Below are 27,556 nucleotides of genomic sequence, written 5' to 3'. Positions count from 1 at the left end.
CAGTTTCATCAATTTTAAAGGAGTCTTTAATATAATAATCATTGTTACAAAATCCTATGGTTATAACAATTTAATATTCCTATCAAGCGTTAAGTGAAATATTGAATTTTGAAGTTGATAAATGTAATTTTTTTCAAAAGATATTTCAAAATTTATCACATCGCAATTCTTAACTAATTAACCCCAAACGAAAGCTCGGAATATATTAGAGTTAGTATACTTTGGTGTTCAATTTTGCCACAATCCCACTACAAAAACTTTTATATATTATTATTCATTGGCTTACTTTAAATCTGTTTAATGAGTAGAAAATAAATTTCAAACTTTTTATTTCTTATTAAAATTTCCCAAACATTTCAATGTCACTATAATTTATTAAGAGGTTAATATGGTATTATCGGATATGTAAACAGAAGATATTGGTAATTAATTATTATTAATGAAATTTAAGATGGAGACTGTATTATGCAAATGGGAGTTCATACCCTGACTTTAATTCAACTTATTTCTATACCATTATTTTACTCTTAATTATATTGCAAGTCGCGCACTTGAGGTAAATTCACTAAGTTCTATATCTTAATTAGTTCACCTTATAATAATCCTAATAACTTGTTACATATTTGATGTTATGTTGTAGTTTCTTCCTAACTACGACTTAACTATATTTCAACTAGCACACTGTTAATTACTACTGCTGTTAATACTGATATCTCAAAATTGATTAGTCAACTTATGTTTAAAGCCACCTCGTGTGTAACTTATCAATTTGAAACAAATCGCCAAATAGGTATGTCGTCAATACTATTTAGTTTTACAATTATGAACGACCGTCGACAATCACAATTCAAAAGTATAATAACTGTAACAAACTATATTTTCGTTATTTTAAGGATGTGAGATTTCAATTTTTGTGTAGCTATTGATCTTTCTTTCTTAAATAATCAACTATCATTTAATATGCTCAGCTTACTTCAAATTATCTAAATAGAGAATTTTCAAATAGATGTATAGAAAGTGGATGTTCACGCAGGCCACCCTGATCTCCATATCTGAATTTGATGGATTTCCTTAGTGCTCAATTTTCATGCACTAAAATAGAAAACTAAAAGAAATGCTATTCGATACATTGAAAATAAACAGGGTGTAATAAAGTAATTGCTATTTGAATTTGGTCAAAGTTAACTTCAATATTTGAACGCGCCATTATAAAATAATGGAATAATATCATGATTGATATTTCAATAATTCCAAATTACTGTTTCACTTATTGATTTTATTGAGTTAAATGGATTCATCGAGGTTGAATCTCTACTCCCACTCTTTATTTCCAAAAAAATGGAATATCACAAAAACGGTAACGCCTAGGTACATGAAACCATATCAAAATTTTCCGTTCAAATTCGAAAATGCAATTAAATATAAGGCGTTCCATTTAAAAATAGGTATATTTCATTTAACTTTTTTTGGGGCATCTTGTATGATTGTAAATAATTTGAGATTGTAGCCATAGTTGATATTCATATGGCTATGATTTCAAAAAGTTTAGCCATGACAGACCATATAAATACAGGTGCTCACTTTGTATAAATTGTAAAAATGCTAAGAGCGAACATTTTCAAGTTATACAATATGAGTAAGAAATTTGCAATTTCAATTACATTTCTATTTTGAAAAATGCCCCTTCTATTATTATTTCCAATCACGATTTTGTACACAAAATAATTTACAGACATGACGTTTTTATTTCTAACCAATTATATAAAAAATCAATGTGGATAATGTTATTTCTTGAAACTTAGTAACCTTAATAAATTATTATTTGTTTTGAAGTTTAAAAATATTGGTGAGCAAATTCAGGGAAATATTTTATTTTGTAGAAAGTCTGAATAGACCTTTCCCCTTTTAAATGAGCATCAGTAAAGTGAGGACCTACTAATTGGTCATTTATGACACCAATCCACTCGATAACCGAAAACTTTATTGGGGAACGACATTCTCGAATTTCATGAAGATTTTCTTCTGCCCACACATGTCAATTACGCAAATTATCTATCCTTATAAATTGGGCTTCATCTGTAAATAGTAACATGTGTAGTTAATCCATCAACAAAATTCCAACGTATGGATTTCATCTCTAGGATGTAGTTGCTGAATCATTCGAACTTTTGATCGAGTAACATTAAATTCTCGACTTCATTGTCTAGTGATTATTGTAGTAACACAATAGTACGTAACGTATATGCACACAGAAGACATATGTACACTTCTGTTCATTGAAATAGTCTTGGGTCAGATTATTCCAATTTTTTGGCTGTGTAAATTTATCCGACATTCGTTGGCATTTTTACAAATATTAAGTTATCAGGTAAGTATTTACATGAAAATTTTGATTATACCATAATTTTAAACTTTTCAGACCGACTATCTTCCAATTTGGCAAATTTTGACAAATCATAGCCAACACACAAATATTTGTTAAATGATTAGATATATGTAAATAATCATTGTTTTGCGTAGAAAAATTAAAATTTCTCAAGAACTAATAACCTTAAGTATGTTTGATAAAAAATAAATATGTTGGTAGTACTGTTCAACGGAAAAAACCGAGAACGAAATGTATTATTATTTTGATTCACCCTGAATCAGAATCAATGAATATTAACGAAATAAATCATTTTCCAAAATTTTTACTACTGTTTGAATACTTTGGCCGCAATAGATCTTTATTTTTGAATTTCTCTTGCACTGTACAGGGTATTGAGATTATTACGATTTTTATAGAAAATTGGTTATAACTTTTTTAGTACCGCGTAGAACACATCACAACTCTATATCATTATTATGGAGAAGTCAAGCTGATTCCAAGTATGTAATAAAATATAGAGTGTTTCATTTAAAAAATTAAAACTTTGATATGACACAGCATTCTGAATCACCCTGTTCGATTGTAAATAATTTTAAAATTTGAAGACCAATATCCGTCAAATTTGTCAAACGACAAATGAGGCACTGAACTTTATCACACTAATCAATCACCCTCTATATCATTTTTGGAAATTAGTTTAGTTTCTGGTGTTTGAATTCAATTTTAGTGCTTTGTTTAGATTTTTATTAATTGAACAACTATTTGAATGTATTGAGGGTTATGGATTTTTGAAGACTATTTGAGGTAAATGATGGAGAGAGAGAGAAGGAGAGCTTCATTGTCATTACAAAATTTTACGATTTTATGGACAAAGCGAGACAATTCCATATTAGATAATATAAAATAACAATTTGGCATTGTCGAATACTGATAAAGTGTGAGTATGGAAATCAGTAGAAAGTTTGTACATAAAGATTTATTTGTCCACAAAATTATTTTGAATATATTTAGGTACCCAAGACGAGAACAAGGAGATAAATCAATTGTAAAGTAATAAAAAATGACGATGCAATCAAACGTATTATTTGGCCGAAACCTGGTCAGATACAAACGACTCCGACGTATGAGATCATGGTGGATTGATGATTCTATAAATTGTGTCTTAAATACTTGCTCAACGTGTAATTGACTTCATGCTGGTAGTAAAGACGGACAAGTATGTTATTGATAGATAGCATTTGTAAGAATCACGTTTGGCAAAAACAACATTCAGATATGAATTTGAACCAATTATCCTTCGTGTCTCCTACTTCGAGATTATGAAGGTAGTATCACTACTTTTATGTCAATAACCACAAGTTCAGAGCTAAAAAATAAAAAACAAACGACTCAAAATTACTAGGGCACTTTCTTATAGTTGTTTACTTATTCGTTTCTTTTGTGTCAGACAAACGACACGTTAGTGCATTAAGTAAACATTTTTAAATATTATTAATTATAAGTAATGAGTGGTCATAAAAAGAGATCCAGAAGTCGTGATAATTCGAGCGAAAGACTCCCAAAATTAGATGACAGGATGGAAGAAATCGCAATAAATCGCAGAAGTTACGCAATAAATTAAAAGAAAAAAGATGTCCATCAAAATTGTGAAATCGAAAAATTGGGAGTATCGAGCCATCATCAAGTACCTGTATATGAAAGGGCTAAGAGGTAAGTAGATTTACGAAGATATGCTTAACACTCTTGAAGATCAATGTCCTTCGTATGCGACCGTAAAAAATTGGACTGCAAGCTTCAAGAGGTAAATTTTCCATTGAAGTTGATGACCGATCGGGTAGGCCAGTGTCTGCGTCAGTCCTCGAAAATATCGATGCAGATCATGAAATGATTTTATCAGACCGTCGAATTGAGTTGAAACGGATATCTAAAGCACTGAATATTTCATACATCATATAGTTCACGCCAATTTGGACATGAGAAAAAATGCTGTAAAATGGATCCCCAAATGTTTGAATGTTGAACCAAAAGCATGCAAGAGCGTGCATTCGATCTGTGCTCGATTTGAAAACGATTTAAACTTCTTAAATCGAATTGTTGCTATGGATGAGACTTGGGTACATTTCTAAGATCCAGAAGCAAAGCAACAATCGATGGAATGGCGACACTCTGGTTCTCCAAGACCTAAGAAGTTTCGTCTCCAAAAATTTGGTTTGGTGATTTGGGGTTTGAATTACTAGAACACCCCCCTTATTCACCAGATTTGGCTCCGTCGGACTATTATCTCTTTCTTCAACTGAAAAAAAGTTTAAAAGGTCGTAATTTTTTTTACGAGGAGGTAATAAAAGCTGTGGAGGTCTGGTTTGCATAGCAAGAAGAAACATTTTTTGTTTAAGGTCTAGAGACGTTGCAGATTCGCTGTAATAAACGTATCCAATTAAGAGGAGAATATGTTGAGTAATAAAATATTTTGACATTGAAATTTTTTGGTTCTATAGTAGGCTAAGAATTTTTCAATATATCCTCGTATAACATAATACGATTTAGTTATTTCAATAATGGGACACCCCAGAATTTTTGCTTTTTCAAGTAAGAATAGAATTACTTTAATAATAAAGTGTTTTATGGATTTCTCATTTGATACATATATTGTCATTAAGGAATTAAGTGTGTAATATAGACTAAAGGGAAATGTAATTTCATCAAGACAGACCAGGTGAATCGAGTAAAGTGTTTTAAATAATAAATAAACGAATCAACCTGTTCTAGGATATTTTCATGTTTATCTATGTCTAATAATGGACTTATGCTTTACTTTGAGGACGTATAGTATATACAAGACTTCCTATACACAATACAAGACATATGGGGCTTCCCATATGTTAGCTGACTTCGAGCTGTAACAGGTTATCAGATAAAACAATCGTATTAACAAAACATCGATAGATATTAAATTGTATGCAAAGATATTCTTATAAAGAGAGATATAATATCAAAATGTTTTCACACAAAGTTTAATACATATTATATTGATATGAATCTATTCGGAAAATAAGACAAGGCACATGTATCATATAACATTATCTTTTGCTTTTGAATAAAAAAAATATTTCTAAGTGCATTCTAGAAATAAGAACTTTATGTGAAGCAAATTAATGAAACTAAAGCTTTTATAACCATTTCTGTACAATAAAAAAAGCGATGATTTTTAAATATTGTACTACTGTACTACTTATAAAAAGATTTTGAAAATGTTATAAAATCTCACTTCACATACTCCCACGTATCGCCTCTATATTATACAGATAATTTCTTCCAAAATAAACTCGAGTCAATATTTACATAATACTGTTTGTTTATAAAATTCGAACTCACGTCACTTTCTCAACATCACAAAAAGAATTATAAAAATTATACCAATACAACGACACCACCGAGCAGCTGGAGTTACTCCGCGGAGACGTTGTTCACCATCCGCACATCAAATCCGATGTGGGTTATTCGGAAATTACGAATAGTTCGTTTGAAGAGCCGAAGTTCTATTGATCGCGAACGTGGACTCCGAGAATTATTCAAAAGCTAGATATATTGTGCGATTACCTGTGAAAACCTTCGAGCGATACTTTTCTGCCAGCACTTGCCAGTAATTCACTAATTTGAAAGATTTTCACCTGTATGATGATGTGTAACAGGTATCTAGAATACATTACATGGACGGAAAATGTTAGAATGTCACATGAACGATGTAAATTGCTCAGAGGAGGGATACGATTAATTTAATTTTAATATTTATGTTATTGCTTCAGTCACAAATCAATTGACTAAATTTTCAAAAAATTTCCAGTAATGTTGTAGTTACTTAATTTTTACTTTCAAAAGAATGGAAAAATATAGTGACAAAGAAATTTTAGTAGCTATCTCTCCAAGACTTGAGCGAATATATTCACTTAGCTACCACGAGCCAATATGCGAAACAGAACGAAAAAAATGTTTACTACCAATATACACTAGCGGTCAAAAGTTTTTGCCCATCCTTATAATCCATTCATTAAATTTCAAAATAATACACTTTAACAAATTTCTCGTTAATATTGTTAAGCGAAAATCGAAACGCTTTTACAAACCAAAAATATTAGTGTCCGTTATTTGTTTCCATATGTTTGCATGTTTATATTTTGTCGGTGGGTACGACAAGTAAAAACTTGCATGTACCGGCTGATTTGTTTACTATTCTTAACTGCGAATCATTTTTTCTGTATTTATGATTGCAGTTTAGTCCCAGTTAGCCCTGTGAGACGCAAGAACGTGTTGTGATTCATACTTTTTGGCCAAGACATCTTTTTGTGAAGTTCGGATACGAAATGGGTAAATACAAAAAACTATCGCTTGAAACTCGTACATTAATCGCCAGTCTTCATGGTCTAGGGTGGCCTCGAACAACCACAAACGTATTGTATTGATCAGTACATGTGATCGAAGACTTACAAGCTCAGAGATAGGAGCTCAGATCAATGAATCTAGGGATCTGCTTTTGAGTACTTCTACAGTGAAAAGGAGATTGAGAGAAGCTGGAATTTTTGGAAAGGTGGCAGTGAAGAAACCTCTTTTAAGACGTCCAAAAAATTAAGAAGTTTCAGTGGGTTAAATAACATAAAGAATGGACGCAGAATGAAGAGTGGGAGAGAGTTTAATGGAGGGATTAGTCAAAGTATGAGGTTTTTAGGTCTAAGAGAAGAGTATTTGTGTAAAACACGGCGGAGGTTGATGGTTTGGGTATATTTTCGAGGAAGGCCGGCTGAAGACCTGGTAATAATTTAAGGGATTTTGAAGGAAGAAGGCTAGTAAAATATATAAAATATCAAATAAAAATATAATATGTTCTATCCAGCCCGAGATGGGTAGAAGCATTATTCGCAGCTGTGTGATGAGAAAAAAATTACTAAAAGTATTGATTTGTGCACCGAAATAATAAAAGGGGTTACATTGATAAATCAAAAATTAAAATATGTAACAATTACGATTGAGTTACATCTAGAAAAATTAAGAGATTAAATTTCTTAAATACTTTATCAGCATTTATTTTATTATAATTAGGAATTGTTGAAAGCACCTATTAATGAATCTTGTTAATTCAATCGTTGAAATTAATCAATTCATTCATTTGTAAACTTGCGTTTTTGTGTGTTTGATAATTAACCATGAAACCATTTATGTCACTTTATAACAACTATTTTAGGCACAAGAGCTCCTTTATCCTATAGCATTAATGGTGTCAAATTCAAATCGTTCTTCTTATTGTAATACTTTTTGCCTTACTTATAACTTACACATCTTGAATTGGCAGGAATTTTTGTTTTTATCAGATATAAACGTTTCATCAAATGAAGGGTAAAGTAAAAACGTAATTTGGTTTGAAGTGGAAATTTGAAATAAATTTTTTTAAGTGTTCTAGAAAAAAACTCGTTTCTGAATCATAATTATTTATTTATATCCATTTAACCATGAAGTTCTCATAAAATATTATTTCCACTTGCATTTTTAGGTAATAAAATTATCTAAAAAAAGCGAACACGTTATTATTAGATTCGGTTTTCAAATCATTATGGATTTGAAAAAACCTCACATATTAACAGTTGTATTTAAAAACTCCATATTTTTTAAATGTGTATTAGCTTTTTTCTATTTAATGGATAAGCAAAGAATAGAAAAATATACGACATCATTCTTGTATCATAAGTCAATAAATAAATGAACGAAGTACTTTGTATATTAGGTACTCCCTATTTTGGGATATAGAGCCTTCTACCGTAATGAACTGATGATGATCTTATGATACCTACTAATAGCCTAATTACTTCAAAAAGCCCAATTCTAGTTCCCAATTGACATAACTTTAAATTTAGTCGATATGATTTTTTTTATCCGAAGAGGAGGGAAATGCTCATCCGCACCATCAGGGGTTATACAAGACCGACCGATATGAGGTGCTGTACTTGTACGATCCACTAAAACCATTCCTCTTTCATCTAAGCCTCTTTGAGGTGCTCATCCTGGACCGTTCCATTCGTTGCACTGTAATATCTTCGACTGTTGCTTGGAGTAATCTGGTCATCGACCAAACCGTCCCGTTTCTTCATCCGTAAAATTGTTTCTACGTACTCAGCGACGCGTTCCAGTTCTCTAGTGTGTTTTGCGCTGTCCGTGGCTTGTCCGCAAGTCCGTAAATTTCCTCTATGCAGCCCTTTACATATGTTAAGAGGCTCGAAGCGATCTACTTCGTTGATCCGTATCATACCTCTGCTGCTATTGATCCATTGTTGCGAATATTTCTTCCTTCGAGACTTCGAATTTGTCGATGATTTCGTTGACCTTTTCTCCGTTGCATATTCTATTGTATATTCTCCTGCGTTCGAGTACTAGCAGGTCTACGGGGATGGTTTCCACAATAGCTAGTACTGCTGGTTCTGATACAGAGCGATATAAACTTCATACTCTAAGAGCGGCTCTATGTGGACCCTGGCTACTTTGTTGCGATGAATCTCTATCTGCGTAGTTTCTCCTAAATATTTGAGGAATTTTTTCGTCTGGATGAAGAGCTCTTCGACTTTCATCGCTCAGATATTGTCAAATGTTGCCTTCTTCTTCTTGTCCAAGAAGATCAATCGGTGTTTTCCGTCTCTGTTTCTTCCATTTCTGACGTTAGCAATGTCGTCGGAATAGCCTATGAGATAGCATCCATCGGCAGCTCTCAGAATATAGTTATAGAATATGTTCTAAAGCTCTGATCCTAGAACTGACCCTTGCGCGGCTCCGACAAATACTCTTTTACTTCTCAGACTATTCCGTGTTTCATAAAGCAGCTGCCTGTGCAGAGGTAATTTTCTACCATGGAAGTAAGTAAGGGGGAACATTGTATTCATCTCTTAGGGTGTTCACTGTATTCTCCCAGATCATCGAATTAAAAGCATTCCTAACATCGATGGTTCCTAGTAGGATAATCCCCATCAAGTGTTGATTCTTCTCTTGTTCGGTCTGAAGCATTTCTGTTATTAGTGAAACCGCATTGGTAGATAATTTGCCCATTCGAAAACCAAATTGCTTATCGGATAGGTCACCTCTAGCTTTCACTGTCGTTTGAAGCCTCGGTATTATCAGTTTTTCTAGCACCTTTCCTGCAGTGTCTAGCATATGCCCTGGCATCCCCCTACATCCTGTAGATACTATCTTATGGAACGTGGACGAGTATTGTCCGGCATTAGGATAAAATTTTCCCCGATGAAACTGGCCTAGAGAACGACGTGTTCCCCTAAAATCTTTTCTATGAATATCGGTTCGCCGTTAATCTCCCCGCTCCGCCACCAGTTTTAACCAAATCGAACTTTTTGCTTCCAATGAAATGCCCTGCCCTGCCCAAACCTCCTCCAAAAGCCATGTTTTATTTTTGCAACACTGCGAGAAACTTTTGCAAGTCTTCTCTAGAAACGTCTTCTTCTATGGCTACCATGCAGGCACACTCTGCTTTCTTCTGAGAAGAGAACGGATTGTTTGTCAGTCGAATTAACGTGTTCTTTAGCAAATCGTAGAGTGGCTGCTCGGCGGGCTGGGGTTAATTTGGAGTCAGTAGCTGGCCTTTTGAATTAAGGTTAGCTGCCTCAAGTCTTCTTTTAACTGTTCAGTCACTCCTCGCGTTTGCGTGCACCTTTCCTTTTCCGAAATCGCGTTTTCGATATAAGCCACTTTTCGGTAATACTGGCCTTTTCGCAATAGTGATCGATTGAGTAGCTTTATCACTTTATCACTATCCATTTTCAGGTAGAATTCTTATTTGTTGTTAACGGAGATGTGTATCAGTTGACTTTTGATGGCTAACTGATAGATGGGTGAGATAGAGAGAAAAAGAGATTCGTTGGTATATTTTGGGTGGGATGAAGAAATTTTTTTATGATGAGGAGGGTACTTTGGAATTGGTCCTGATATAGGAGTTGATCCTCTGCAGAGCTCATAGTGGTAGGTGGTAGGGGTTCATCATATTATTTTTAAGCTAATACTATTAAATTTCACTGAGGAAAATACTATTTCGTGTTCAGTTTGTTGCCAGTGACTACTTGTAGTTACGGGAGGTGTTGCCTGAGTAGACTTTTTTTTCACTAATGTAGTCGGTGTCCACTGCAAAAAGTGATTTCATCTCTTTCTGATGGATCAACACGAGATACAAATCAGCGACAAGAGATGTAATGTATTTCAATTTCATATTATTTCTTTATATTTGTAGAAAAAATTTCATCAATAGATATATTTGGTGGCATTACTTTAACTTTATTACAATCACTTTTACATGATGTTATTAGTCTGTGAATCAGCTGAAACATACTTATTCAGTATACAATAATTCTCAAAAATTCATGATGGAAGTATCGTCCTGGCATAGATTTTTTATTAGAAAATAAAAAAAATAGGATTGTAGGTATTTGAGATTTTGAAAATCAGAAAAAAATTATTAAACGAAAACGTTACATTCATTTGCTACTTTTAACTGATTCCATAAGGAATTCATAATTGTTAATTAAAAAAAGTCTCTAAAAAAGGTTGTTTTTGTCAATTTGTCTAATCAAATTGTTACTTTGGTTCGACTAAGTTTTGGTTTTCGTGAAGGAAACACACCTTTATTGATGGTGATAAGAAAGATATTGAATGCACCCAATTTTTTATTTGTTTCTGTCGCGGTTTTTTATGGCGATGGGGTGGAGAATTCCTACACAAGTAATCAGTTTACGTCAGCCGAACTATCAAGACCTAAAATAAATTGTTACTAACTTTTTTTTGTCGTGATTTCTGTAACTGATTTTTGTTCAAAGAGGTGTGATTCATGTAGATATTGTGGGAGTTGCTAACAATACCACTGTATTTAAAGTACACAATCTATACAGCATATGTTTCAAGTTTGAAGACGCCACGTTGTTTAGTATTTGTTTGGCATCAATAGTGAACGTTTTCAGTGAATTTGTAAACATGGAAAAAATTGGTCATCGTTAATTGATACAATAATTTTATTTGAGACGTCTTAGTCCAACCAATATTTAAGTTGTACTAGATTCTACTCTGGGTGAGACTGCTCTTTCGTTATCAATAGTAAAATATTGGGTAGCAAAGTTTAAACGGGGCTGTACGACTTGCGAAGACCAGCATCGCAGAGGTCGACCAAATGAGGTGACTGAAAGTGCGCGAGCTAACAGACATAGTAGGTATTTCAAAAAGTGCGGTACATCCCATATTAAGTGAAAATTTGGACGCGAGATGGGTGCAGTGTTTGCTCACAATGGAACGAAAGCAGCGTATTGAAGATGTTTCCATCAAGTATTTGGCAATGTTTCACAGAAATAAAGCCGACTTTTTGCACCGTTTCGTAACCATGGATGAAACGTGGGCCCATCACTTCACACTCAGAACAAAAGAACAATAAAAACAAAGGAAAAGAGAGAACCGGCTTCAAAGAAGGCAAATACCGTTCCATCTGCAGGCAAGGTCATGGCATCGGTTTTTTGGAATGCGCGTGGGATAATTTTCATTAACTATCTTGAAAAAGGAAAAACTATTAACGGTGAGTATTATGCAAACTTATTGCAACGTTTGAACAAAGAAATCAAGCAAAAACAACTGCATTTGGCTAAGAAGAAAGTGTTGTTTCATCAATATTGTAATTGCCAAAATCAATTAAATAAGTTTGAATTGCTACCTCATGCACCCTATTTGCCAGATTCAGCTTCCTCGAATTATTTTCTGTTCCCAGACTTGACAAAATGGCTCGGTGGTCAAAGATTTTCCAACAATGAAAAGCTTAACGACTCTTATTATAAAAAGGGTATTGAACTTAATGAACATCACTGGGAAAAATGTATAGAGCTATAAGAAGATTACATTTAAAAATAAATATATTTTTCTCCAAAATTTTTGTGTTTTCTTTCTTGTGCTACTCCTGGGACCATACTGGTAGAGTAAATGATTTTTGAGGAATCAATTGCTTACATACTACAACATTTTAATATTTTTTTCTGTGATATATACACAAGTGATTTGAATGTGGAATGAGATCAATGAAGGACGGGAAACAATCTGGACGTTCTTCGACCTCTATAACTGATGAAAATAAGTAATAAATGGACAAACTTGTTCATTCAAACAAACTATTGCGGTACGGAACGTTTGCAATACTATACAGGAAGAAAGAGATCTAAAAAGTAGGCCAATTGCTTATTTTATTATGATGACAAAGTCTTTTTGGTAGTTAAATGTCTTCCTGACTGCCAATATTTGTCTTATCAGGAATCGCACCAAGCGACTTTATTTTCTGAAAGGAAAAGGTTTTGACATTGTTCCCGACAATAAGAAGGCCACGATAGAGTAGATGAGAGCCATTCCGAAAGAATATTTCCAGTCATATATTGGGCGTTGGAATAATTCACTGTATTTTTTATCTAACAATATTTTCTTTTAGTTTTATATCGTAATATAAATTTTTTATGTATATATTGGATGGCTAAATACAAAATCATTTAAATATATAAGATTCATTCACGTAGAATGAATCTTATATATTTAGATAGCTATAATAGATAGCTACTATTAATACAATATGAACAATAACCAGACTTTGCCCATTTATAACGCACGAAATTTTAACGTCATAGGTTAAGTGAGTAGAACCAGACCGTAAACATCCAAATTGTTGATCAACTCCATGTTGACGTGGAATTTTACTTTTTCACCATGTCGAAATTTTTATTTACTACTAGTTTCAATTTAATTTGTTTTTCTGGTTTCAGATGAATTATAGTGATAGGTTTTAACGCATTGCCGAACATCGATTTATAAAAAAAACTGTCACTATTTTTTTAACTCTAGGGATGGATCAAGAAACTATGTGCTTGTTAATATAAATACTCTATAAACAGAGTTGCGCGAATATCCGAAAGTAAAATTATTTTTGCTTAATCTAGAAACAGGTGAATTCATTTTGACATGTACTTTCTCTTCTTTCTTCAATACTTTAGCTATGCAATTTTTTTCTTATGCAAAGGTTTGTCGTGTGTAGAATAAAGCTCGGTAAAAATGGAAACTCATCATTCCATCCCTTTTTCATTTGTTAATTGAAAACAACAAATCGCTTTTCTCTACTACTTGTCGGGCTCCCAAGCGATGGTAAACGGATGGTGAACGTTCCGTCAAATCTTCATCTTTAAGAGCACAGCAACTCCAAAATGTAATTTGACTTTCTCTGTTTTAACCCAGCTCGTTCTATTCCATTCGGATTTTCGGTAATGTTTACAGTTAAATTTTGAATTAGCAAGATCCTCATCATCCCGTAGATCAAGCTACAATTTTTTTAGCATGATTTCAATAGCTCAGTCAAATTTTTTCTCTTTTGCTTGTGACCCACAATTCTTGATTACCACGCAAAACCATTAGCAGAGCTATCTCTTTAGGAATATTTTAAGCACGAGAATTTAACGATAAAGCAATAGAGGTTTAATGACACAATTCTAGATGCAGTGAAATATAGTAGCATTGTCTGCCTGAAGTTCAGGAGCAGACTTTTTGCTTTTAGAAAAGAATTTTTTGCTTTTTCATTATAGGTTCGTATCCTCCATCAGTTAGAAGTTTTTTGGACATCTGTATGCTGCAGTATCGTCTGCAGATAGAGCTTCTTCATCGATTATAATGCTATGCGATGATCGTTTGAAAAACATCGACTTCGCTGGTAGTGGCTTACATAGAAGGAAAAGCCAAACCACTAATTATAGCAGTGATAGCATTTGAGAAGGCATAAGTGATATTATACTTTCATATTCAATTTGCCCTTTAAAGAAAACTCGAAATACGAAAACGTAAAAATAAAGCAACGTTGCCATCAATCCGCGTCGCAGTCATTCGTTACGCGTTAGTTTTTACTAAACACATTGTTTACAGTACCACTACATACACCAACACTCAATTCCCCTGTCTGATGTACGTTTCGATAGACACGTTATCGCCTTCAGAGATTGTACTACAGAGGTTTCCTACCTCAAATTTCATCCATTTTGAACACTTAGTTTCTGTTTAACAATCGTATTAGTGAGTCATCATGAAGAGAAAAAGAGAAAAAATTGATTATCGAGCTGTAACAAAATACGATAGGCAATACGATTAAGCAAATTAAAGAGGAGTTAGACATTGTATACGGAGACTGCACCATCATTTATGACCGTCAAATTTTGAGCAGCTGGATTCGATAAAGTAAAAAAAACTCTTAAAACTAAATTGTTTAAATATTGTTTGTATTAAAAAAGTAGTCGGCTGCTTTGTCGTCAATAGTGTTCGAATGTCATAAATTATTTATCTTTGTTATTATAGAGAATTTACCAACTATTGACTTAGATCCAAGCGATATACGAATAACCAAAAATATCTATTACAATCAAACGGCGTGTTGAGGACATGGAGACAAATGAAATCGAAATTCAAAAGGGAGTTCGCCAAGGCTGCGTTCTTTCTTTCTCTATATTCTCAGTTTGTATTTCAGAACGTGCTGGAGGAGAGACATGAGGGGGGAAACATATAATAATAAACAATTCAAGATTGAAAAAACTAAATTCATGGTTATATGTAAAAACCAAAAGATTAATATAAACCTTATTCTCACACTGAAATTGAAATGACTCTAAAAGAATTTGTCAAGTACTCCTCAATGTTTGCAACAAGAAATCTACACATCCACGTCAGAATAGGATTCATGGAATGTTATGTGTGATCAGTACTGCTGTACAGAGTGGAAACCTAGACCTTGGAAGCACAAATGATAAAAAAGCTTGAGGCATTTGAGATGTGGCTCTATAGACGCATCCTGAATATACCCTGGACTGACAGATTCACCAACGACACACCAACATAATGCAGTGCAAAGTAGAGGGAAAGAAAGGCATCGACAGGAAAAAGAAATCCTGGCTCCGTAACATTAGAGAATGGACAAATCTCGTCGGAGAATTGTTTCATGTTGCGAGGGACAGAAACGCATTTAAAAACGTTATCGCCAACTTTCTATGAGCAAACGGCATGAGAAGTTATTAGGTCATTGTAATAAGGCACTCCCAAAATTTAATTATGTTTACCCATCATGAAAGTATGAGGATTCTATTGATGATACATATCAGTATTCGTCAAAAAACTTATGATGCGGTAGGTCACTTATTTATTGATACCCAACCAAATTACCAGGACAACAATTTGGAGAATAATGAAACTATTTAAAGAATTGTATTCGATCTCCATAAAATTGGCCAACTAAAGATCGTAACCAATAATGAAAAATCCTTTGATATTATTATGAGTTTTATGGAAAACCTTTGTACATCCCTTCGGAAAATTACGTTATAACAAAGTAACGCTAGTACAAAATTATCTGATAATCATGATCGCAGATAAAAATTTTGTAGCTCATTAGTGCAAAAAGTTGATAGAGATCCTCATTTCACAAGTTTATGTTAAATAGCACAACTTTAGATACTGTTGGAGTGATACCAATCTTAGGCTAGAACAGAACAGAATGTATTTGAAAGGTGATATTCAGGCAGATACGAGGATGTATTGATATCTAGTTAGCCTAGACAAGTTCCATGCATAAACAAAATATTGCGTTACCATAACAACGAACAATAAGTTATTAGAAGTGTCAGTGTAAAGTTTGACGTCAAATAAGTAAACGAGAGTTACGCAATAAATTAAAAGAAAAAAATGTCCACCGAAATTGTGAAAATCAAAAAAGTGAGAGTATCGAGCCAACATCAAGTACCTGTATTTAAAATAATTAAGAGGTAAGCAGATTTACGAAGATATGCTTAATACACTTGGTGATCAATGTCCTTCGAATGCGACCGTGAAAAATTGGACTACAAGCTTCAAAAGAGGTCAATTTTCTATTGAAGATGATGACTGATCGGGAAGGCCAGTTTCTGTGTCAGTCCCCGAAAATATCGATGCAGTTCATGACATGATTTTATCAGACCGTCGAATTGGGCTAAAACGGATATCTGAAGTACTGAATATTTCATATATCGCGTTCATCATATAGTTCACGTCAATTTGGACATGAGAAAAATTGCTGCAAAATGGATCTTCAGATGTTTAAATGTTGACCAAAAGCGTGCAAGGTTAGAAGCATCGCGTTCGATCAGTGATCGTTTTGAAAACGATGTAGACTTCTTAAACCGAATTGTTACTATGGATGAGACTTGGGTACATTTCTAAGATCCAGTAGCAAAGCAACAATCGATGGAATGGCGACACTCTGGTTCACCAAGACCTAAGAAGTTTTGTGTCCAAAAATTTTCGGGAAAAAATTGAAGAGAAAAGACACGGAAAGCTATCCAAAGGTGTTTTGTTTTTGCAGGACAACGCCCCTGCACACAAATCTCATGTTGCCATGCAAAAAATTCGTGATTTAGGATTTTAATTACTAGCACACCCCCTTTATTCAACAGATTTGGCTCTGTCCGACTATCATCTCTTCCCTCAACTGAAAAAAAGTTTGAAAGTCTAGAGACGTTGCAGGTTCGCTGTAATAAATGTATCCAATTAAAAGGAGAATATATTGAGTAATAAAATATTTTGACATTGAAGTTAGCAACAATTTTGATATTTTTTCATTTCAGCAGGACAGAGCATCACCACACCATACAAAACTTGTATTGCTGTTCAAAGTTACTTGAATTTTTCAAGACATATGGAGTGGAATAATAGAAAGGTAATTTCTTCACAGAAATCCCAACAATCAAGATGAATTGAATACTGTTAACAAATCGGCGATTGCGTAATCCTATATCAGATTTTTATAATCATTTTTGGCAACGCTGTATGAATAACGATTCATTGATATGATTAATATGATTCGAGAATTATTGTTTTGTATATTACAAAACTAAAGGATATATTGCAACTAGATATCCCCTTATACTTGAAGAGAAATGTTATGGATTAATGTGTATTGCTTATGGAGCGAGCAGAAACTCTCACACTCAGAATTAAATTTTGTGAATAAAATACATATTGTATAGAGAAAATATGGGAAGATCGATAATGGGCCTTTCTATTAGATATTAGAGACAGTGTTCTGAATAACCAACTGATATTACTGTTGAAATTGAGCGAATTACAAAGTTAAAATGGAACTAGGTTGGCCACGTAGTTATGCTTGCGTGTAGACGCTGTGCAAAAAAGGTTTTTAAGTGGAGACCTATAGTAGGGAACATCCATCAATGAGATGGTTCGAAGATATTAAGAGAATGCAATCAAAATAGATGAATGTCGCACAGAACCGACTCAGATGGATTCAATTACGGGGGCCTTATGTCCAGCAATGGACTCGAATGATGATTATGAAATCTGATTGTGTCTTGGATTCTTTCGTGACGCATTCAGGCATTCAGCTTCACCAAAATTGATTTCAGTTTTTCTGAATCTGGACATGCGTCACTCACATACCAAACATTTTGGAGAGAAATTAAAAAGAAAAAAAGAAAAATTGCAAAATTTTCAAGTTTCTAGGCTTAATGAAACGCAAATAATAAATAAAAACCAACCTAAAAAAATCACCGTCGAAGCTGAAATTGGATATTTCGTTGTGCCCAGTTGACATCGAACTAATGAGCAAATTTTCATAACAATAACGAAATTTTTACACGTAAGGAATATTACCAATAGTAAAACATCATATTGAGAATATTACGTAATGTTTATTGTATTCCTCTATTACAATGACCTAAGCAGCATCACTAATAATCGTTACGTAGTTGGTATGATCAATATAAACATCTTTGATGGTCAAGTGAACCACAGGAAATATTGACAATATTATTTTTGATCGGCAAGTAGGAATCCGAGTTTCCTGCAGTTTTTTTAATACATCGTAGGCATAGATTTTTATTTGCGACGGACGAACGGATACCATTTTCATATTTTTTGAAGAGTATTTATCTTGGAGACTCTCTAGGTGGCCAAAAATCAGAAACGATCAATTTGCAGCACTGTGATTGGATGAACCGGTGTTATTATAGGGGCTTGAATTTTCACAGTAAGTATGGAATGTTTTCTCGTATATATACAACGTGCCGAATGCCCATATTCGTTCTCGTTACTACACTAGGGGACATGCATACCCGTTAATAAATTGTAATAATAAAAAATTGAAGAATGTAGACAATTTAAATATCTAATTAAATAAGATTAATGAATTACTTGTTTATGTTAATTAGTTTTGTTATGAAAATTCTCCAATGAATTATTTTTTTCAATAACTGTAGAATAAATAGAGTTGTTATAAATAAAAGTGTGGTTTTGAGAGTTCTAATTTATTTAACACATTACGAAAAACTACAACTATTTACCATTTTAAAATTATGTTAATAGGTTATTTTGACGTAATGGTATACCCAGTAAACTTCTAATTGACTTATTTATACTGAATTATTTGAAAAATAAATTATTTAATATATCGTTAAAAAAAATCGAAATATTAGTAATTTACATAGTGCGGTCCAAGAGTTCTTAATCTCATATACGAGGATATATTGAAAAATTGTTAGCCTACTATAGAACCAAACAAAATTTCAATGTCAAAATATTTTAATACTCAACATATTTCTCTTCTCAATTGGATACATTTATTACAGGGAACCTGCAACGTCTATCTACCCTTATCCAAAAAATCAATCATGATTACTCCATGGCAATCCCAAAAAACTGAAGCAAGAACTTTTCCAACAGATTTTTGGACACAAAACTTCTTAGGTGTTGTAGAACCAGAGTGTCGCCATTCTATCGACTATTTTGTTTTTGGATCGTAGAAATGCAGCCAAGTTTCATCCATACTAACAATTCGGTTTAAGAAGTCTACATCGTTTTCAAACCGAGCACAGATCGAACGTGATGCTTCTACCCTTGCACGCTTTTGGTCAACATTCAAACATTTGAAGATCCATTTTGCTTCTGCTTACCTCTTAACCCTTTTACATATAGGTACTTGATGAGGGCTCGATACTCTAATTTTTCGATTTTCACAATATCGGTTGACATCTTTTTTCTTTTAATTTATTGCGTAACTCTGGTTTACTTATTTGACGTCAAACTTTACACTGACACTTCTAATAAGTTATTGTTCGTTGTTATGGTAACGCAATATTTTGTTTATGCATGGAACTGGTCTAGGCTAACTAGATATCAATACATCCTCGTAGTAAATAGAATACGTTAGCTAAAATCTTTATCGGTGCATCAGTGGCAAGTCCTAACAAACTTTTCACAAAGTTTCAACTTGCTGCTTCGATCCATAGTAGAGCTTGAATGACCACTACTTTTTTTTCGAATATTAAATGATTAACAAAATCAAAATAGATGTTGATTACGGTAACCTGTGTCTATCATTTTCAACAATCAACTCTAGAAAACATTTGATTTGTGGAAGAAATTGTTCTAAATGACCGGCGCCAAAAACAAAATAAATTGCAGCACAGAGTGGAATTTTCAAAATAAATGTTCTAAGAATCATGACTATTTAATAATGCAGATCTTTTTCTAAACTTTTTAACCTTTCAAGGAAATCTGAACAGACCCGTTGACGCAAGAGCTTTTGATTAAGAGTCAGATTTTTTGGCACCAACTTCACACAGACTTTTGTCATGTGTAATTCCTCGTGTAAAATTTTTCTAACCGTTTCTTTATCGGAGTTAAAAGTCTCGGCAATCATCTGGTTGTTCATTCGACGATCTGCACGCACAATTTGTTTGATTTTGATTACTATTTCGTTGAAACAGTCACAGGACGACCTGGACGCTGGTCATCTTTAGTGCTCTCTCGGTCCTCACTGAAGCGCTTACACCACACGAATTGATTGAACACTCATAAAGTCCTGATCTGGCCCTGTACGAACATTTGACTCTTAAAGATGCAACATATTTTGATAGTGGTAGAGAAGTCTTAGTCAGACGTTCTGATAATAGTTTGGAAATAAGAGAGAATATATTGAAAAATAATCACAATTTTTTATCAATGACCTTTCTATGTTAAGTTATGCACTACGTTTGTACGTTACTTTATAAACATATTAAATGATAGTTTTATTAAAACTAACATACTGCAAATACCCCTGTTAATACTGAAACGTTTTTCTTATTTATTTACATTCTTTCTTTTCGTAGGGTGAATTAATAAACAGTCTTTTACCTTCTTAATTTATTTACACTATACAATACACTTAACTTATAATAATTTACTACTACTATAAATAATTTTTGCGATTACTTTTACTAATTCGTTCTTTCCATTACGACTATTTATAAGTTCTAGAACAAAAAGAAATAAATAAATACTTTCCTAGAAATTATTTGGGAGAAATACTGTGAATAAACCAACTACTACGAAAAAAATTATATACAAATAAACATAAAACGACTTGCCCCATTTATAAAAAATGTGAAAAGCGCCGCCGGAATTCACTCAATTTTTAAAATTCCGTAGTAGCCGAACAGGGCCAGCCTAGAGAATAATTTTACGAACTTGTTCGTAACAATTCTCTAACTAGATAATACATCAAATTTAATTTATGGAATGTCTATTTAAAAAATTTAAATATTATTTTATTTTCATAATTAGGTTTTCTACAACACATGATTTAAATATTATTTTATTTTCATAATTAGGTTTTCTACAACAGATGATAACTTTTTTTGAGATTGACACGTTATAATCCACATCGACTACCTTCAAAGGGGTAAAACAACAACGGTTGTTAACTTATTGAGTCGATCTGATAAGGATCTTAATCACGGCAATTATTTATTCAGTTAACATAAAACATGTTAAAAGAAATAGTTCAGTTCAATAAAAGGAGATATGAAACGTATGGAAATACTCCTAATCAATAATTCAATCATCCATATAAAAGAAAAATAATGGAATATTCTTGTTACGTTTGCGTGAGGCAGTGTCTTCATGGATTTCCATTAGTAATGGAGCTATAACACTTGATGCGGATATACCCATAGTACTAGTACAACAATCGACTTGAGGTATGTCTGTTTGTAAAATTGTAAAGGGAATATTTTTATACAGTGAAACTCTATCCAATGATATAAATACATATATAGAATAAAATAATGAGGTAAGAGCGTGATAACTTGATACATTTGTCGAAGAGGTATGTCAGGTCTATAAAATATTGGTAGTCCTTATATTGTAGGAGACGAGATACTATCAATATATATCTTTGTATCTGTTGATGAAATAAAAAATAAAATGACAAATGATTTTATTTTATTTTTGATAGGAATACGTAAGATTTTGTGTAACTGCTGAGATGATGAGGAAAATATGTAAATAGAACAGCGACATCATTTAATCAGCATTTGACTGCTAGATCCCTCTATTTAACTATTTTGAATTTCTTTTTATGGCAGAACTAAGACGAAAAATAGTACAGGAATACAATGTAATAACCCCTAAAAGTTTACAAAACGGTCGACATAATGTCGAATATTGACTGTACAATCAGATCAGATAACATACCATTTTGAACATATAATTGTAATTTGGTTGATGTGACATGAAAAATAATAAATTAGTACACCATAATTTTAATATTTAAGACGTATTACACTTCAAAGTAATTAACTTTTATGACTGTGACAGTAAGGGAGTTGACAAGTGAAAAAGGTCTTTATTGTAAAAAAGTATCCCTCTTAAAACAAAATCCTTCGTGTTTCAGAAATTCGTTAAAATCTAATGAATAAGCAAATATCAGGGTGGACAGTTTTTTGTGGCCTACTTTGTATTACATGTAGATGTCCATTTAAAATAGATTTCATTTTAAATGAATTTGTCTTACATAACAGAGTTTGCGTGCGGGTAAACTGAATGTGCAATTTAAAAAGTAAATACAAACAAGGATTTCAGAATACATTGAAAAAACCATGAAGATATAAATAGAAATAATTAAAAACTTTTAATTAATTACGGTAGTTCAAGTCGTCCCACATTTTTATCTAATTAGTTTTAATGAAACATTCCTTCGTTATAACTGCTCAGTTAAGTTTAGGATTGTTGTTCAAAGCAAACTTTTTATCTAGCACTATCCATATTGAGAATACCAGAATAACTAATTAAGAGAAAATTTGCAAATATTATATTATAGTTCTACTCTTCCTACCTTTAAATGTATCAAATATTCTTGGCTTAACCATAATTGGTACTATAGTTCCTACGAACCATCTATTTTATAGACGTTTCATACAAACCAACCAAGGTTTGTGTGAACCAAGTTAAGTTTAGTGTCCTAGATGGATCTGCAAGCATAAGTAAATATCAAGTCAGCGAATTCGACAAAAAACTGGATAATTTAATGGTGGAATGAATTGTTCAGTTTGTTTATCTGTGTTTCTCTTTTAGTTTTGTGTTATACTGATTATTTATTTTTAAAATATATTGTCTTTTAATAAATATTGCGAATATATAAATGTGATAAATTTTTCCCATATCCTATTGAATTACTTGAGGCTAACAATACTAAATTCAAAGAATTTATTATACATTTTAAATTATAAAATTTGTTAAAAATAAGTTTAATTATCTTATATGTAACATTTCAATTGGCTATCTTTATATGCAATATTTTATTTATACTTTGAATATTTTATGAAAATGAAAGTGTGGTTTCTACGAGGATGTATTGATATCATCTAGTTAGCCTAGATCAGTTCCATGCATAAACAAAATATTGCGTTACCACAGTAACGAACAATAACTTATTAGAAGTGTCAGTGTAAAGTTTGACGTCAAAAAAGTAAACCAGAGTTTTGAACCAAATGTATACATTAAAGACAAGTATGTTATTGATAGATAGCATTTTTAAGAATCACTTCTGGCAAAAACAACATTCAAATATAAATTTGACCCAATTATCCTTCGTGTCTCGTACTATCGTAAGTTCAGAGCTAAAAAATAAAAAACAAACGACTCTAGGTTACGGCACTTTCTTATAGTTGTTTACTTATTCGTTTCTTTTGTGTCAGACAAACGACATGTTAGTGCATTAAGTAAACATTTTTAAATATTATTAATTATAAGTAATGAGTGGTCATAAGAAGAGATCCAGAAGTCGTGATAATTCGAGCAAAAGGACGTCTAAAAGGCTCCGAAAATTAGAGGACAGGATGGAAGAAATCGCAACGGGTTTTGCTGTGATGAGAGTAGACATTCTAATACGAGAGGCTCCAGTGTCGGTGACGCCTAATACAGACAAACCAATTATTGAAGGTACGAGGATGTATTGATATCTAGTTTGCCTAGACCAGTTCCATGCATAAACAAAATATTGCGTTAGCATAGCAACGAACAATAACTTATTAGAAGTGTCAGTGTAAAGTTTGACGTCAAAAAAATAAAATTAAGTTACGCAATAAATTAAAAGAAAAAAGATGTCCACCAAAATTGTGAAAAACGAAAAATTGGAGTAACGAGCCATCATCAAGTACCTGTATTTAAAAGGGTTAAAAGGTAAGCAGATTTACGAAGATATGCTTAATATCCTTGATGATCAATGTCCTTCGTATACGACGTGAAAAATTAGACTGCAAGCTTCAAAAGATCAGGAAGTTTCTGTTTCAGTCCCCGAAAATATCGATGCAGTTCATGACAGGATTTTATCAGACCATAGAATTGGGCTAAAACGGATATCTGAAGCACTGAATATTTCATACGAAAGCGTTCATCATATAGTTCACGTCAATTTGGACATAAGAAAAATTGCTGCAAAATGGATCTTCAGATGTTTGAATGTTGACCAAAAGCGTGCAAGGGCAGAAGCATCGCATTCGATCTGTTCTCGATTTGAAAACGATTTAAACTTCTTAAATTGAATTGTTACTATGGATGAGACTTGGGTACATTTCTAAGATCCAGAAGGAAAGTAACAATCGATGGAATGGCGACACTCTGGTTCACCAAGACCTAAGAAGTTTCGTGTCCAAAAATCTGCTGGAAAAGTTCTTGCTTTAGTTTTTTGGGATTGCCATGGAATAATCATGATTGATTTTTTGAATAAGGGAAAAACAATAACTGGAGATTACTATTCGATATTACTGACCACTCTACGGGAAAAAATTAAAGAGAAAAGCCGTGGAAAGCTATCCAAACGCGTTTTGTTTTTGCAGGACAACGCCCCTGTACACAAATCTCATGTTGCTATGCAAAAAATTTGTGATTTAGCGTTTGAATTACTAGAAAGGTTGTAAATTATCTTCCAATGAGGAGGTAATGAAAGCTGTGGATGTCTGGTTTGCAGAGCAAGAAGAAACATTTTTTTGAAAGGTTGCAGGTTCGCTGTAATAAATGTATCCTTGGATATATTGAAAAGTTCTTAGCCTACTAGAGAACCAAACAAAATTTCAATGTCAAAATATTTTATTATTCAACATATTCTCCTCTTAATGGGATACATTTATCACAGCAAATATAAACTCTGTTTTGTAAGACAAATTTATTTAAAATGAAGTCCATTTTAAAAGGAACTATACATGTAATACAAAGTAGGCCACAAAAAACTGAACAAATAATTGTCCACCCCGATATTTGCTTAATCATTAGATTTTACCGAAATTCTGAGACATAAAGCATTTTGTTTTAAGAGAGACATTTTTTTACAGACCCTTTTCACTTGTCAACTCCCTTACTTTCGCTTGCCCAACCTATTTTTAAACAGAGATTTCACCATATGTGGCGCATCATTGGGAGGCATTTAAATGAAATATTCAGGCATAATGATAGTACATAAAAGATTTTTTCGATATTGTCTTAGTAAAAATTAATTACTTTGAAGTGTAATAAGTCTTAAATATTAAACTTATGGTGTACTTATTTATTATTTTTCATTTCACATCAACCAAATCACCATTAGATGTTCATATAATTGTAGAGTCGATATTTGACATTACGTCGAACGTTGAACGAAATTCTTGAATTAGGGTTTGAATTACTAGAACACATACCTTACTCACCAGATTTGGATCCATCAGACTATCATCCCTTTCCACAACTGAAAAAAAGTTTAAAAGGTCGTAAATTTTCTTCCAACGAGGAGGCAATAAAAGCTGTCAATTTTGCAGAGCAAGAAACATTTTTTTTTTAAAGGTTATCTTCGTATAGCAAATAATAGCCAAACATATATCGAAAACAACATAAGTACCACTCCATAATGTTTTTTAGATGAGTTTTGATGCTGATGCCTATGGATTTGGGTATTAGTCTAATTTATTGGGGGGCAAAACCAGTGTGCTTCCGTCCTTGAGGAACACCAGCGGTGACCTCAAACCTTGCGAAGCCAGTTGATAAGTAAGGATGACAAATCGAACGATCTTAATTTAGTTAGAAGGTTGCCATACCAAACTCTATCAAAAGCCTTCGATATATCGGATGCGATTGCTCGGGATTTCCCGTATTTTTCTAGCTTCTAGCTTTCGGTGACATAGGACAGATCTCCGGTTGATCATGAGTATGAAATAATTTCAAATATATTTGTGCCGTATGGCAGTTATCAGAAATTTATTTAGGTGAAGTAAACTAAAATTATCTCTATTATTGTCAAGTATTTTTCATACTAATCTGAAATACAAGTAAAAGTTTTGGAATTCAATGATTTTCCAGGTAAACTTCTGATATAGTCACAAATTATATTTTTGATCTTCTTCTTCTTATTCATTTTTAAGATCTCATGATCTGTTAATTTTGCAGGTTCCTCTATATCAGTTTCTGGGAGGTGGACTGCCAGCTGTCCATCCATCTCTTAGGTTGTCGTCCGGGTTCTCTTTTCCCTATTGGTTTCACTTGGAGTACGATGCGTGTCAGTCTGCACTCTTCCATTCTTCTCACGTGCGCGTACTAGTATATTTTTCTTTGTCTCCCCTTCTTACGGTGTCTTGCACCCCACATTGTTCCTTGATGTCAGTGTTCCTGATTCGATTTACTTTTGTTTTTCCACTATAGTCCTGAGCGTTTTCATTTTGGCAACCCGAAGCATGTTTTCCGTTTTGTTGGTGTCCTCTCTGGTTTCTATTCCGTATGTCATGATTGGCCTGAGTCTTTAGATCCTAACCTTGCTATCTTTTCGCATGTATTCGTTGGCCCATATTGTCTGCTTTAAGCAGTCCGATATGGCAGTCGCTTTATTGATCTGGCTTCTTAGGTCCTTCACTGGGTCGTGATAACTCGATAGGTCTATACCCAGGTATTTAAATTGTGAGACTTGTTCAATGATTTTGTCCTGAACTACCAGCTTACATCGTACGGGCTTTTTAGCAAAGGTTATGCTTTTCGTTTTTTCTGTGGATATAGTTTACGCTTGGCTGACCTGGCAGAATTTGTGTAGTTGTCTCTGTAAGTCGTCCCGCGTTTCCGCGAAAATAGTTGCATCGTCGGCGTAGCATACCATGCTGATTTATTTATTCTGTCCAATTCGGTATTCCATATTTATTGATGATACTTCCTCTATAATTCTGTCCATTAAGAAATAGGCTGAGGCTGTCGCCCTCTATGGTGCATCGTGTTGGTATCTCTTCCGTATAAGTGTCTCCTGCCTTTAATTTGGTCGTGTTGTTCATATCGAGACTGCGGAGTGCTCTTACGATGGTGTCTGGCGTTTCTTCCGTCCTTTCTTAAATATAGGAATAGTTATACTTTTGTGCCATTCCGATGTCTCTAAAATTTTGTTATAGAGATTGTTTAAATGTTTTCCTAGCTCGGGATCGGCATATTTTAGAAGTTCGTTTGGAATGAGGTCTGTTCCGGGTGCTTTTCTGTTTTCCAATTTTTTTTATTTTTACCATTACCTCTTCTTCGTTCAGTGATATTTGATGATTTGTCGCGTAGTTTTCTATGGTTATGGCTTCTTCTGTGTTATAAAGTTTCCTGAAGTATTTTTCCCATACGTCTTTGGTGACTCCTTTCGTTTGCACAAACTGGTTTGTTGGCTTTTTCTGTTCTTGAGCATCTTCCACAGTATGGAAGATATTTTTGATGTATTCGAAAATTGTTTATAAATCAAATTAATTGAATTTTACGTCGCATATACTCTCAACAACACTATAGACCACATCTGACTGAACTACCAATCGATGC

General features: G+C 33.2%; 1 protein-coding gene across 15 annotated transcripts in view; it reads right to left on the bottom strand.

Moving 5' to 3' along the window:
* Positions 1–27,556, bottom strand: part of LOC130896962 (protein retinal degeneration B) — a 133,366-nt gene that overhangs the window by 97,780 nt on the left and 8,030 nt on the right. For 4 of the 15 annotated variants that reach the window (XM_057805386.1, XM_057805399.1, XM_057805398.1 and 1 more), the window contains exon 1: positions 5,634–5,875. The exons of 1 other annotated variant lie outside the window; for it this stretch is intronic. The gene's annotated coding sequence lies outside the window, so the exon portion shown is untranslated. Of the gene's footprint in view, positions 1–5,633; positions 5,877–5,965; positions 5,985–22,595; positions 22,732–25,431; positions 25,479–27,556 lie in introns of those variants that run through there. 10 more of the 15 variants (XM_057805397.1, XM_057805404.1, XM_057805403.1 and 7 more) reach the window with 7 other exon arrangements.

This window comes from Diorhabda carinulata, chromosome 8 (assembly GCF_026250575.1).
Source record: "Diorhabda carinulata isolate Delta chromosome 8, icDioCari1.1, whole genome shotgun sequence".
In the NCBI taxonomy this organism is placed as follows: domain Eukaryota; kingdom Metazoa; phylum Arthropoda; class Insecta; order Coleoptera; family Chrysomelidae; genus Diorhabda; species Diorhabda carinulata.
This window is presented reverse-complemented; position numbering and strand designations above follow the sequence as displayed.